The sequence below is a fragment of the Salmo salar genome, chromosome 07 (assembly GCF_965601325.2).
Source record: "Salmo salar chromosome 07, fSalSal1, whole genome shotgun sequence".
Lineage (NCBI taxonomy): Eukaryota > Metazoa > Chordata > Actinopteri > Salmoniformes > Salmonidae > Salmo > Salmo salar.
Window position 1 is genome coordinate 41,426,850 of NC_138297.1, and position 13,048 is coordinate 41,439,897.

General features: G+C 43.7%; 1 protein-coding gene across 1 annotated transcript in view; it reads left to right on the forward strand.

Moving 5' to 3' along the window:
- LOC106609096 (synapsin-3) overlaps window positions 1-13,048 on the forward strand; it is a 124,050-nt gene that overhangs the window by 67,050 nt on the left and 43,952 nt on the right. The gene's annotated exons all lie outside the window — the stretch shown is intronic.

Consider the following 13,048-nt stretch of genomic DNA (forward strand, 5'->3'; position numbering starts at 1 on the left):
TACCATGTTTTGTTAATTTTAACAATGAAACAGCAACATGTACAAATTAGGTTTCCTTTGGGTGCATCAGAAAGACATGGTTTGGTGGTTTTTCCAGGCTCACCACTAAATGCCCATTTATGTTCAGTGAACTTCTGTAGCATTTTCTGGTCAGTGATCAAAGCTCAATTCTAGGCAGTAATGAACTCCATTTGTTTACACCATACCTTTTCATATTGTCCAAAAAAACTTGGCCTCTAGACAGTTTTGCACCTGTTGTATAAAATTGTATGCTTATGAATACACCTCTGTGAGAACCACAGAACCCTTTTATACCTTTGAAAAGACATTCCAAATCACTTCTGTGTATTGGCATTAGTCTCACAACCAGCCTCATTTTCAAAACTTCTCATGCTGAAGTTGAGAGAGCGAGAACAGTGTTATTCAATTGACCCAGTGTGTGCGCTGGTAAAATCCTTCACGCTGGCTACAATCTCTAGAATTAGACAAATTTAAGTTTAATCAGTTTTTTCTCGCCTCTGTTTTTATGTAATGGTTCAGGAACCTGAGTGGAGATATCGCTGTGTGTGGAGGCTGATCTGTGGAGAGTTATATAACAAAGCCAGAGTAATCCCAGGCTAATGAACTATGACCCTATAGCCCCTCTCATGAAAACCTTTTAGAACGCTTTCTGTTAACCTCAATAGGAACAGGCCCAGCAGGCAAGGCTGGTGGAAATGACGTCATTACAATAAGCTAACAACTCAGAACTGGTGAAGTATGTTTATTTTTTTGTTTTTCTTTCTTTAGGTTATGTGGCCCACAAAGACATACACTGTAGCACACACACCACTTGTATATTGCATGCAGTAGGCCTTTGTCTGTCTGTTTTCATTTAACAACAGTAAAGAACGTATTTGTTGGCAAAGTGTGTCTGTCATACGCAGATCATGTTATGACTGTACAATAAGGGGCACACAGCAAATAAATATTCAATTTATTATTTCAGAATTATACAGTTTCCTGATCACTATTTCCTATATAATTAACCTGTTTGTTCAGGAGGGCATGTACAGTATGTATACTCTGGAAATTCTTGGTATCCTTCCTCTAAACCAAGAGGGGGGGGGGGGGCACTTCAATCCAGCCCGCGAGACATTACATTTCTTTTATTTATTTTTTTACTATAAAAAATAAAGATATATCTATATACACTACCGTTCAAAAGTTTGGGGTCACTTAGAAATGTCCTTGTTTTTGAAAGAAAAGCACATCGGTCTCAATGTCAACAGTGAAGATGCGACTCCGGGATGCAGGCCTTCTAGGCAGAGTTGCAAAGAAAAAGCCATATCTCAGACTGGCCAAGAAAAAGAAAGTTCTTTGTTTCTGGCCATTTTAAGCCTGTAATCGAACCCACAAATGCTGATGCTCAAGATACTCAACTTGTCTAAACAAGGCCAGTTTTATTGCTTCTTTAATCAGAGCAACAGTTTTCAGCTGGGCTAACATAATTGGAAAAGGGTTTTCTAATGATCAGTTAGCCTTTTAAAATGATCAACTTGGATTAGCTAACACAATGTGCCATTGGAACACAGGAGTGATGGTTGCTGATAATGGGCCTCTGTACGCCTATGTTGATATTCCATAAAAAATCATCCGTTTCCAGCTACAGTAGTCATTTACAACATTAACAATGTCTACACTGTATTTCTGATCAATTTGATGTGACCCCAAACTTTTGAACGGTAGTGTATATAGATATATTTTTTTACACCTTTTTTCTCCCCAATTTCGTGGCATCCAATTGGTAGTTTATAGTCTTGTCCCATCGCTGCAACTCCCGTACGAACTCGGGAGAGGCGACGGTCGAGAGCCGTGTATCCTCTGAAACACGACCCAGCCAAGCCACACTGCTTCTTGATACAATGCCCGCTTAACCCGGAAGCCAGCCGCACCAATGTGTCGGAGGAAACACCGTACACCTGGCGACCGTGTTAGCGTGCATTTGCCTGCCTCGCCACAGGAGTCGCTAGAGCGCAATGGGACTAGGAAATCTCGACCTACCAAACCCTCTCTTAACCCGGACGACGCTGGGCTAATTGTGCGCCGCCTCATGGGTCTCCCAGTCACGGCCAGCTGTGACACAGCCTGGGATCGAACCCGGGTCAGTAGTGACGCCTCAAGCACTGCAATGTAGTGCCTTAGACCTCTGCGCCACTCGGGAGGCCCCCGCAAATTGATCTTAACAAACAATTGGTCCCCCCAAAAATGCGTCTCTCCGTTGAATTTCAAAATCCCGACGTGGCCCTTGAGCCAAAATGTTTGCCCACCCCTGCTCTAGACAGTCATGCACAGCTTGTTTATTTATAACTTTGGAATAGAATCAGATGACCACAGCTAAAGTCCAGTTTTATCGGATACATTTTTTTAATATGCAGATGGGATGGCATGTCAGAACTTCATGGTGAGCATCCAAAAAAAACAAGAGATATGCAAGGCCATTGTTAACCATTAATAACATAACCTCTGAGCCATTGTGTCAGGTTGGAACATGAAGGAGTCATCATATTTGTTGCATTCCTTGTCGGGTCAGAGATTGGAGACTTATTAGTTTTCTCGGGGGGGGGGGGGTGTGACGTTTATAATTTTCTTTTAACTGAGCTTCTCACCTGGATCAGGGTGGTGTCCACCATTTCCGTCTGATATCCCTGAGGATTCTTCAAACAAATACTCCAATAACCACATTACGTCTTTGTTTATTTCACCATGGCCTCGATTTAAGCCTTTGTCTAACATTTCTGACGTCACTTTATATAAAAAGATTGTGACAAAAGAGAATGGCATGGGGAGGGAGGCGCAGCCTTGCATGCTCTCTTTGGGATATCACTCATGACGTTTCCGTATGACCCCATCTGTCCTTTATACAAAAAACGCCATAGGACCTTCTGGAAATGTTGTCCTAATTAGGCCAACATACTGTAAGCATAATGCAGGTGCACAATCTCATCTCTAAAAATCTATGTATAGAAAAAGTGCGTGTTATTTAGTGCGAGCTGCCCAGCCAGCCTTCGGGGAGCCTGGGAAGGCATTGTGCGCTAAGAGGTGTTTGAAGGCTCTATGTGTGGTTCTGTAATGACAAAAGGGACCAGGCGGTGAAATACCTTTTTCATGCGACTGTCAAGCCGTTAAATAGACACAGGAAGAGGCAAAAGTTGAAAAGAGAGCAGCGCCGAGAGAGGATCTCCGGGGGATCGCATCCAAACATGCATGACTCACTGGGGTTCCTGCCTGTTGGTCCTCCTACGCTACTCCCTCTCCTCCATGCCATAGTGCTTAAGTGGGACATGGCCCCCTTTTTGCTTTACTGCTGTTTATTTTAAAAGAACCTGTAAAATACTACAGTACATGAGATGAGCAATGTGCATCGTGTAAGGTAGTAAAACCAATGAAGGTTGACAACGCTGAAGTTTACACTACCTTCCATCCCCCTAACCAAACACAATGGCCTGAGTGAATTCACTTAGGCTAACTCACCCACATATAGTGGCTTTAGACATTGGTAGACATTTCCACTGCTTGCCAAACAGGCCTGTGAGACTAATAGAGGGTAAGTGAGAGATTATTTAATTGAAACTTCCTGGACGTCTGGTCCTGCAGGTCAAACAAACACCCCATTCAGCCAACTGGTGTCGGACTTCATTTGTGAGTGAAGATAATAGGTGTTGGGCTTCAATCTTTAATCTTGTCACCCAGAATCAAATGTCATGCTGGCAGGCTACTCTATGCCACGGAAGACTACATAATCTTAAATGATATAGTCGTTGTCAGTTTTTTTGCAGTATAAAAGGAAGCCACTTCTTGTGTGATAAAGTCAAAGCATTCTATCTCTGATCTGTCAGCACAATGTGATGCCGATTGTTTAAATGATTGTGAAGCTACCCTAGGATCTACTTCCTGTCCTCTAGGAGGTCAACTAGGAAACCTGGAAGCATTATCGTGAGCCGGAATCGTTTTCATCTCCGTATTTATCAGCAGCTCATTCATCTACACCGCTTTTTAAAACACTTCATCTTCAAAGCAAGATGTCACAGACAGCTCCTTAGCTTTTGATGGTGATACCCATTCTATCTCAATGGTGAAACCACTGTCCGTTCACTGTTCCCATTAGCTAACAGTGAGATTATGGCTATCAGTTCATGTTCAATGGAGACCTTTGACTACTAGGGAAGGGAAACGCGTCCCTGACCTGTGCTCTCCATCTCACTCACAATGGGACTCCCGCTCCCAGCAGGTAAAGTATGACGAACGGTCACTGACTTCCGACACACTAGGGCCAAGTAACAACCCCAGTGCTTCACTACTCTGTGCCAGAGTCCCTCTTCCCTCCCTTGCATACTGTACAGTACAATTTTGGTGTACCGTCAAACCGTCAGTCAGAGAAACCCCCAAAATGTCTGTTGCATTACGCCATGAGTCACCGCCACAGCAGTTGGGATACACAGGACGCATGACAGTATGGAAATAGCTCCTTAGAATTCCAGGAGGCTGAGGGAATGCAGGGTAGTCACGGTAACAGGCACTCCTATGCTGAGCACAGTAAAAATGACATTTCTATTTACTTTGGTCATATAAGGCTGTCTCATTGACTGACCACTGAAAGGCCTGGGCTGTTAGACATTTAGGTTTATGTGCTGTCAAACTAGAAGATAAACCCGGTAACTGTACACTGTTTTATGAGTAACTGGAATCGCTGTCATTGGGTGTTTTTATATTGTTGACTAGCCTTCTCATCCTTGCAACATGCCAGGGACACTAAAGGGGAAGGAAAGGGGATACCTAGTCAGTTGCGTAACTGAATACGTTCAACCGAAATGTGTGTTCCGCATTTAATCCAACCCCTCTGAATCAGAGAGGTGCGGGGAGCTGCCTGGGGATCAGTTGTTGGGGGTTAACTGCCTTGCTCAAGGGCAGAACAGCAGATTTTCCCTCCTTGCCGGCATGGGGATTCGAACCAGCGACCTTTCGGTTACTGGCTCAACGCTCTTAATCGCCAGGCTACCTGCTATCTCCAACCAGTGTGTTATTGTACTGGTAATGCACTGTGCTCCTATGCATTCATTGGCATCTAGTTCTAGTAGGATTCCACTGGCAGTTTAAAATGGGCCAGTACGTGTGTTTCCTCTTGCTTAACCAGCAGTCCTTCCCAGAAACAGTTAAGGTGAGTGGGAGGAGGAGGGGGGCTTAGCTAATCGGTGAAGGATGGTGGATGGACTGGAGACCAGTGATTCATGGGTATGGAGGTTGGAGGGCCGTTGATTCACCGGATGTAGACGTCACACTGCGTGGCGACAACCATATGTCTGAGGGAATTGTGGGAACCTACATATAGACATGATTTCACAGGAATATCCCTATTAGGTGCTGTTTTCCCTATACGCATACCATAGCATGTGGTCACTATGATATCGCACTGTATGACTTAACGGTGTTAGTATCTGCCCACTACTATAATTACACTGAATGTGTTCACTACATTATGTTGCGTAGATAGAGGATGTTGTAGCTCTATGTATTGCATTTACAAGGACCCGTGGCTTACACGCCGCGGTAGCATTGAACCATTGTCAATGGTGATCTAAGCGGGTGTGGGGCTTACTGTGGCCGGTGAGTTATGGAGTACTGTCCTTTATCCATCAGCATGCTGTCACTGTGCATGGCTCATCCTCTGCTCCCCCTCTGGTCGTGGCGAACCAGGCCAGACCACGGCCCGTTGGGTGTGTGGACCGCGGTGTTACCGGACAAACTGCTGTGTGAGGTACCGCTGCTCACCCAAAGTCCAGATTTACAGCACCACAGGAGAACCTGCACAAACGTTTATCCACAGCATCATGGGAACATTGTGCTGTTTCACACTAATGTCCTCAAATTGATAGTGATGTTTGGGAACTGAGGGTGACTAGGTCATTTTAGAGAGAGAATATGTCATAGACCTTTTTAGAGTTTCGCTAAATGTTTAGTCTCACCATTACAATGGAACAGTGTTTTTGTTTTATTCCTTCAACTGGTCATAAAGTGGCTGTAAGTGTTGTATATATTTGGTGAATTGGTGGCTGTAAATTCAGTTTTAAAGCAAAGTATTAGACTTGGTTGTGTATAAAGGACAGTATACAAAGTGCAGATTGTGAGAAAGCAGCTTGAGATTGCTTTTCCCTAACCCAATAATGATAAATGTTTTCTTTAGAGACAGGGCGTATAGGCACAATGAGAAGACTCCCTCAATTTATTGCTTTACTGGACATGAAGCAATATACTCAAACCACACTCAAAACCCTCACACCACACTTGCAATTCCTTGTAGCACCCCATTGTCCCTGAGTGACTCCCTGTCACTTCTCCTTAGACAGTATGCCCTATCCAGCCCATCCTGGGTAAAAAGAGGCCAGGCGAACCCGACCACTCTTCTACTCAGATGTTCTCTAGACAAACCGTTTCCTTTGCCATGCTAAACGGAGCCCTTTTCCAGGTGAGGAAGTAGAGCAGCCCTGGGCTATGAGGATGGAGCTGCCAGGCCAGGGTTTGGTCTGAGTGAGACATCAAAAGCGAGTTGGCCAGCTGCCCGGGACTCATTCTACGGTAGAAGTTGGCGCTCTCGTTCCCTTCTGCCGGTATAAATAGAGCCGGGGTGTGCCGCATCCAGCTGTTCCAAAATATTTTTTTCCCCCCTTGATGTTCCCTTCCCTCTCTTTCTTCCTCTGTACTGGGGCCTCATTGAAAGCAGTGGCTGTGCTGAGATTTGGGCTCTGGCTTTGTGTAGTCTGCAGAAGATTCCTCTCTTTTGCCAAAAGGAGCTGCCTGTTCCTTCTATTGTTTTCCTCAGGTGTGCGGTAGAGTAAGAGCCAACATCTACATGCATGCACTCCCTTGTGTATGATCACATGTACTTGGCAATAAATCTTGTGAAATACAGTATAGGTCAGAGGGTAGAGCTAATATTGCACAAAATGACCATAACCTTTGATGGCTTATGTACAGTGTCTTTGGAAAGTATTCAGACCCTTGACGTTTTCCACATTTTGTTACATTACTGCCTTATTCTAAAATGGATTACATTTTAAAAAAAATCCTCAGCAATCTATACACATTACTCCATAATGACAAAGCGAAAACAGGTTTTTAGAAATAAAAACATAAATACCTTATTTACCTAAGTATTCAGCCCCTTTGCTATGAGACTCAAAATTGAGCTCAGGTGCATCCTTTTCCATTGATCATTCTTGAGATGTTTCTACAACTTGATTGGAGTCCACCTATGGTAAATTTGATTGACTGGACATGATTTGGAAAGGCACACACCTGTCTATATAAGGTATATAACCCACCATTGACACTGCATGTCAGAGCAAAAACCAAGCCATGAGGTCGAAGGAATTGTCCGTAGAGCTCCGAGACAGGACTGTCAAGGCACAGATCTGGGGAAGGGTAACAAAAATATTCTTCAGCATTAGTCCCCAAGAACACAGTGGCCTCCATCATTCTTAGGTGGAAGAAGTTTGGAACCACCAAGACTCTTCCTAGAGCTGGCCGCCCGGCCAAACTGAGCAATCGGGGGAGAAGGGCTTTGGTCAGGAAGGTGACCAAGAACCTGGTCACTCTGACAGAGCTCTAGAATTCCTCTGTGGAAATGGCAGGACCTTCCAGAAGGACAACCATATCTCAAGTGGCGCAGCGGTCTAAGGCACTGCATCTGTGCTAGAGGCGTCACTACAGACCCTGGTTCGATTCCAGGCTGTATCACAACTGGCCGTGATTGAGAGTCCCATAGGGCGGAGCACAATTGGCCCAGCGTCGTTAGGGTTTGGCGTGTGTAGGCCATCATTGTAAATAAGAATTTGTTCTTAACTGACTTGCCTAGTTAAATACAATTAAAATCTCTGCAGCACTCCTCCAATCAGGCCTTTATGGTAGAGTGGCCAGACAGAAACCACTCCTCAGTAAAAGGCACATGACAGCCCGCTTGGAGTTAGCCAAAAGGCACCTAAAAACTCCCAGACCATGAGAAACAAGATTATCTGGTCTGATGAAACCAAGATTGAACTCTTTGGCCTGAATGTCAAGCGTTACATCTGGAGGAAACCTGGCACCATCCCTACGGTGAAGCATGGTGGTGGCAGCATTATGCTGTGGGATGTTTTTCAGCAGCAGGGACTGGGAGACTAGTCAGAATCGAGGCAAAGATGAAGTACAGAGAGATCCTTGATGAAAACCTGCTCCAGAGTGCTCAGGACCTCAGACTGGGGGCGAAGGTTCACCTTCCAACAGGACAAGGAGCCTAAGCACACAGCCAAGACAATGCAGGAGTGGCTTCAGAGACAAGTCTCTGAATGTTCTTGAGTGGCCCAGCAAGAGCCTGGACTTGAGGCCGATTTAGTATCTCAGCGCAGCGACGCTCCCCATCCAACCTGACAGAGCTTGAGAGGATCTGCAGAGAAGAATGGGAGAAATACAGGTGTGCCAAGCTTGTAGCGTCGTACCCAAGAAGAATCTATACTGTAATCGCTGCTAAAATGTTCTTCAACAAAGTACTGAATGAAGGGTCTGAATACTTACGTAAATGGAATATTTCAGTTTTTTGTATAAATTAGCAGAAATTTCAAAAACAGTTTTTGCTTTGTCGTTATGGGGTATTGTGTGTAGATTGATCAGGGGGACAAACGATTTTAATAAATTAAGGCTGTAGCGTAACAAAATGTGGAAAAAGTCAATGGGTCTGAATACTTTCTGAAGGCACTGTATATCAATCATATTTTCATGCTTGTTGAAGCTCTAAATCTTGCCCCACGCTTCCTAAAGTGAGCATTAGCACGATTGGTAACAACAACGTTATCAATTCAGGAGAGTACTCTCACCCTTCCCTTAGGCTTATCTCACACCGCCTTAGGTGCTAATAACCTTGTAATGGACCTTCCATGTTATCAGGCTATATCATGCTGTGTATGTTATTCACACAGTAATGTAGGTTGAACATTTAAGTGATAATCAACAACGCATGTACAGTACGACTTTCAGCTCAGTGAATCTATGGCAGTTGATCGATGCCATGAATCACCCAATTGGTTCAATGTTTATTTTTCGATTGTCTTACATTATCTAAACTCATTTAATTCAGCCCACACCATTTATACTGTAGTTATGCTCGCAAATACAATACTTACTAAATTGTAGTAAGTTGAGGACCTACAGTGGAGGACCTACGGGCAGAGTCCCAACCTGAAAACGGTCTTTCTTCATTCGTCGGCTTTCCCATTGAACTCTGAGTGGCGGACTGCTACGTCTGAGTGGCCACTCAGTGGTGGATTTCCCAACAGCCCTTCTCTTCCTGTTCGATAAATCTCCAGAGGCAACACCAATCTACTACATCCACTGAGTGTCCTGGGACTCCTGGCTGTCAGAACAACTCTCTCGTTTCCCTTCTAGCTGGGGGGATTCTTGACTCTATGGTCTGTACTTCCTCATCCGGACAGATGTTAATAGAGAAGGAAACCGTCACTTTCCAGAGGCCTATAGAACGCCACAGTATTGGCACCTGTTCTATGTTCCGGCCTTGTTTCATTTGCTTAGCCCACTTTCTTTCTTCTCTCCTTATTTGTTAATCCATTGGGCCACTTTAGGGTTTTGGCTCTGAATATGGATTTCACTTTTACAGTGTATTAGTCCTAGAGGGAATGGTGCTTTTAAGGGCAGGGTGTGGGGGGTTCAAAACCATTTCCTTTGCTCCTCATTTAGGCCTTCACTATAACACACTTCCCAGTTCTCTTACGCGCCACTACAACTAAATTGTTTTGTTGTTCTGTGACTGTAGTCCCCTCATTGATCAGTGTTTTGGAGGGATACTTGAGTATTTCAATTTGGCTGTCCTATCACATCTTAACCCTGTTTGCAAAAGTGGATAATTTACTGTTACCAACTGTTTTTAAGGCCTACTTCTGACTTTCAATTAAACTTTCTAAACCCTCTCAGTGCAAATTGCCTGTTGAACCCCATTTTTAAATTGAGTAAACAAAGTTTGTGGTACCAGTCGTCTGTTCTATCAGCAACCAGGACCTCAACCATCTGCTCCAAACTCCCGTTGCCAAATTGACTTTTGGAATGTTTATTTTTGCCCATCGCCTCATTAGCATATTGTATAAATGAAAAACCCATCAGAGCTGTGCAAAGACAAACGCCCAGCAATCTGTCATGTAATGTGTTTATGGGCTTGCATGAAATTGGGAAAGTCGTTCAAATTGTTCAACTTCTGGACAAGGCTCATAAAAAAAAACGTTTTACTTTTACTTTGCAAAAACTTTTACTGCAATTTCTAAACATCATAAATCAATCAAAACATGAGAAATCAACAACTGCATCACAACAAGAGGTATGAGTAATTACATAAACTGTCAAGTTGTGTACATGAAACTGATGGGAGGTATCAGGAAACTGATGCGAAAATTGGTTGTATGCCAATTCCTCGTCCAAACTATCTGTTGAAGATCTTTCGGGCAGAAACATAATGTTTTGAACTAGAACTCCAATAAAGGCGACATTTTCTGCTATCAAACAATCTTTTCTCTATGTATGCCTCTGAGGGCCAATGACCAGAGGTTCACAGCTTTCCTGATCCCAGGATCGAGTGACTTTTCTGGGTGTAATTGCATACATTGTCTCCTTACTTATGCAGACGCTTTTTCAAAGACCCAGTGTATTGTAGCCTAACCCTGGAAAATGGGAATGTAACATTTTTCCCTTTTAGACAGAGAGGAATGCCCTGCAGCACTGATCGTTTTTGCAGGACTGGCGCTGCCAAAGGCCCCGTCTGTCCCATTTATGTTGGTTCTCACTTTTTTTCAAATGTAGAAGCCAGCTGAAATGTAGCTAGGTTAGTGAATTGATTAGCACTAACAGCCCTGCTGCATGACACTTACTGAACTAGGGATGGAAGTCTGTCTGTTTTCCAGACAGATGTTTCCCTCATGGAAACACACTCCGATCAGGATGGATCCCAATGGAAGCCAGATGACCCTGAATTCCATGACAATAATTATCATGCCCCATTAGCAGTCTAACGGCTTACGATGTGATACACTGAGCATCCGACGTATAGTTTGTGGTGGCTCGTCAGTAGCACAAGGCTTACCATTACTGTAAATGCAATTTAAACGGTGTGTCGTCTGGTCTCTCGCTTTCTTCTGGGAACAGTGTGTCATGCCAGTGTCACGTTGAGAGAGGTGTGTTATGTCTACGACTTAATTCAGTTATTTTCTGGAAGTACAACTACAAAGGCCGTGGCACGTTTATCTTGTGTAGTGACTTGGCTATGATGAAGTTTGCTTACAAAGAAGTTCACAAAGTGTACATGTGGGTCTGAAGATGGCAACGATAGATGGTTGGCTCTAGGTTAAGAGTGTTTTCTTGATTCCCAAACTCTTGTGCATTTACCACACCAAGCACAATCAAAGACCTCAGAGAAACCACTGAATAACCGGATGAACAAGAGGATGTTCTGACAGTCTGGTTTGGAATATGTAGTTATTCATCCATTCACTCGCCTGTTAAAATTTCTATGGAAAATATTAATCCTCAACTTCCAGATTTGATCTTGATTTTGTAAAAGTTTCATCAATCCACAGAACACTGTTTCAAGTTACTACAGCACATGCATATATAGTACGGGAATAGTTCTGAGGTTTTGCAATGCTGATTTCAAAGGGGCAGATCAAATCCACTCAGGCCAGGTGTGTGATTACAGTCAGTTATTTGTGTGTTCTTCGTTCGTCTCTCAAGGCCAAGTTAATCTTTGAGCAGGGTTTTATGTGAACAGGCTGATCTTTTTGAACAGCGGCCTGGGTCAGGGTCCCCCTGCTCTCCTCCTCTCCTTGTCTGCTTAAGTATTTTTGCTGCTGTCCGCTTCCTTGATGTGGCAGCTTTGAACGGCCATCATAAAAATTAGGAGATCATACATATGCGGGGATGGATGCACCATGTGTTGCGTTGGATAATTGATGCGCCCCCTCAGAATGACTCTACCCCCTCGAATCAGAGCTTGATAGGTACGTATTTACAATGTACATCTAAGTACTTATCCATCTGGCCACTCTCCTAGCTAATGTTATGGAGAATGTGTTTTGTTTGACCTTTCACCCGCTCTCTTAAATCGCCTTTTTGTCTAGCCGCTCATTGTTTTATTAATTGCCAACCAACATCTGAAGTTTTACGATAAATGTTTTACAGTACCACTGTAACACTGTACATTATTAGACCCAGATCTCTACTTCACAAGGATCCTTGGGCAATTATAATGGTCAAATAACTTTTTAGGTCCCTCCATTATAACTGTGGTGATTCACTAAGGATGGCTATTTGGGCACAGATGTTACGTGACAATTAGCCTCGTCCAACATGATGGCACCTGCAAAGGCGGGGTCGTTGGATGACTCATGTCCCCTCTCAGTTCAAAGTGCTGCCCTTTAGTTTGTGGAAAATTCCATGGGTCCAATAGACTGGTGCAAAAAACAAATATTCAATGTTTTATCTATTTGTCTGCATGACAACGACCCAACGTTCCACTTATCTCAACTTTATAATTGAGTGAGGGGAGTGGGGAGGATTTAAGAATGTGACACAGAGGTGTTTGGAGGTTAGGGAAGTGTGATTCATGACAGCCTTCGGCCCTAAATGATCCACTTGTCTGACTTTCACACACACACAAAAAAAAGAAAAAATGTATGTATGTGTGTGTGTGTGTGTGTTTTGGCCCGAAGGATGGGCTTCCCTGAAGTATGTGCCAGACCTGGTCGTCTGGTGCGTTACTGTAAATGACGGCAACCTCATGTTGTGAAACCAAACCTAGACTGGTGAAATCACTGGCCATATAATTAGATTTTTTTTGTGTGTGTTTTCTCAATTACTTGACCATACTGAACATGTTGTTAATGGTTTTCGGGTGGGAACAAGAAAGGCAAGTACAGTAATTCATGCAGCTGTGAGAAAACAAAAGCTGAGACAAATGAAAATGTACCCGTCTGAAAGCTCA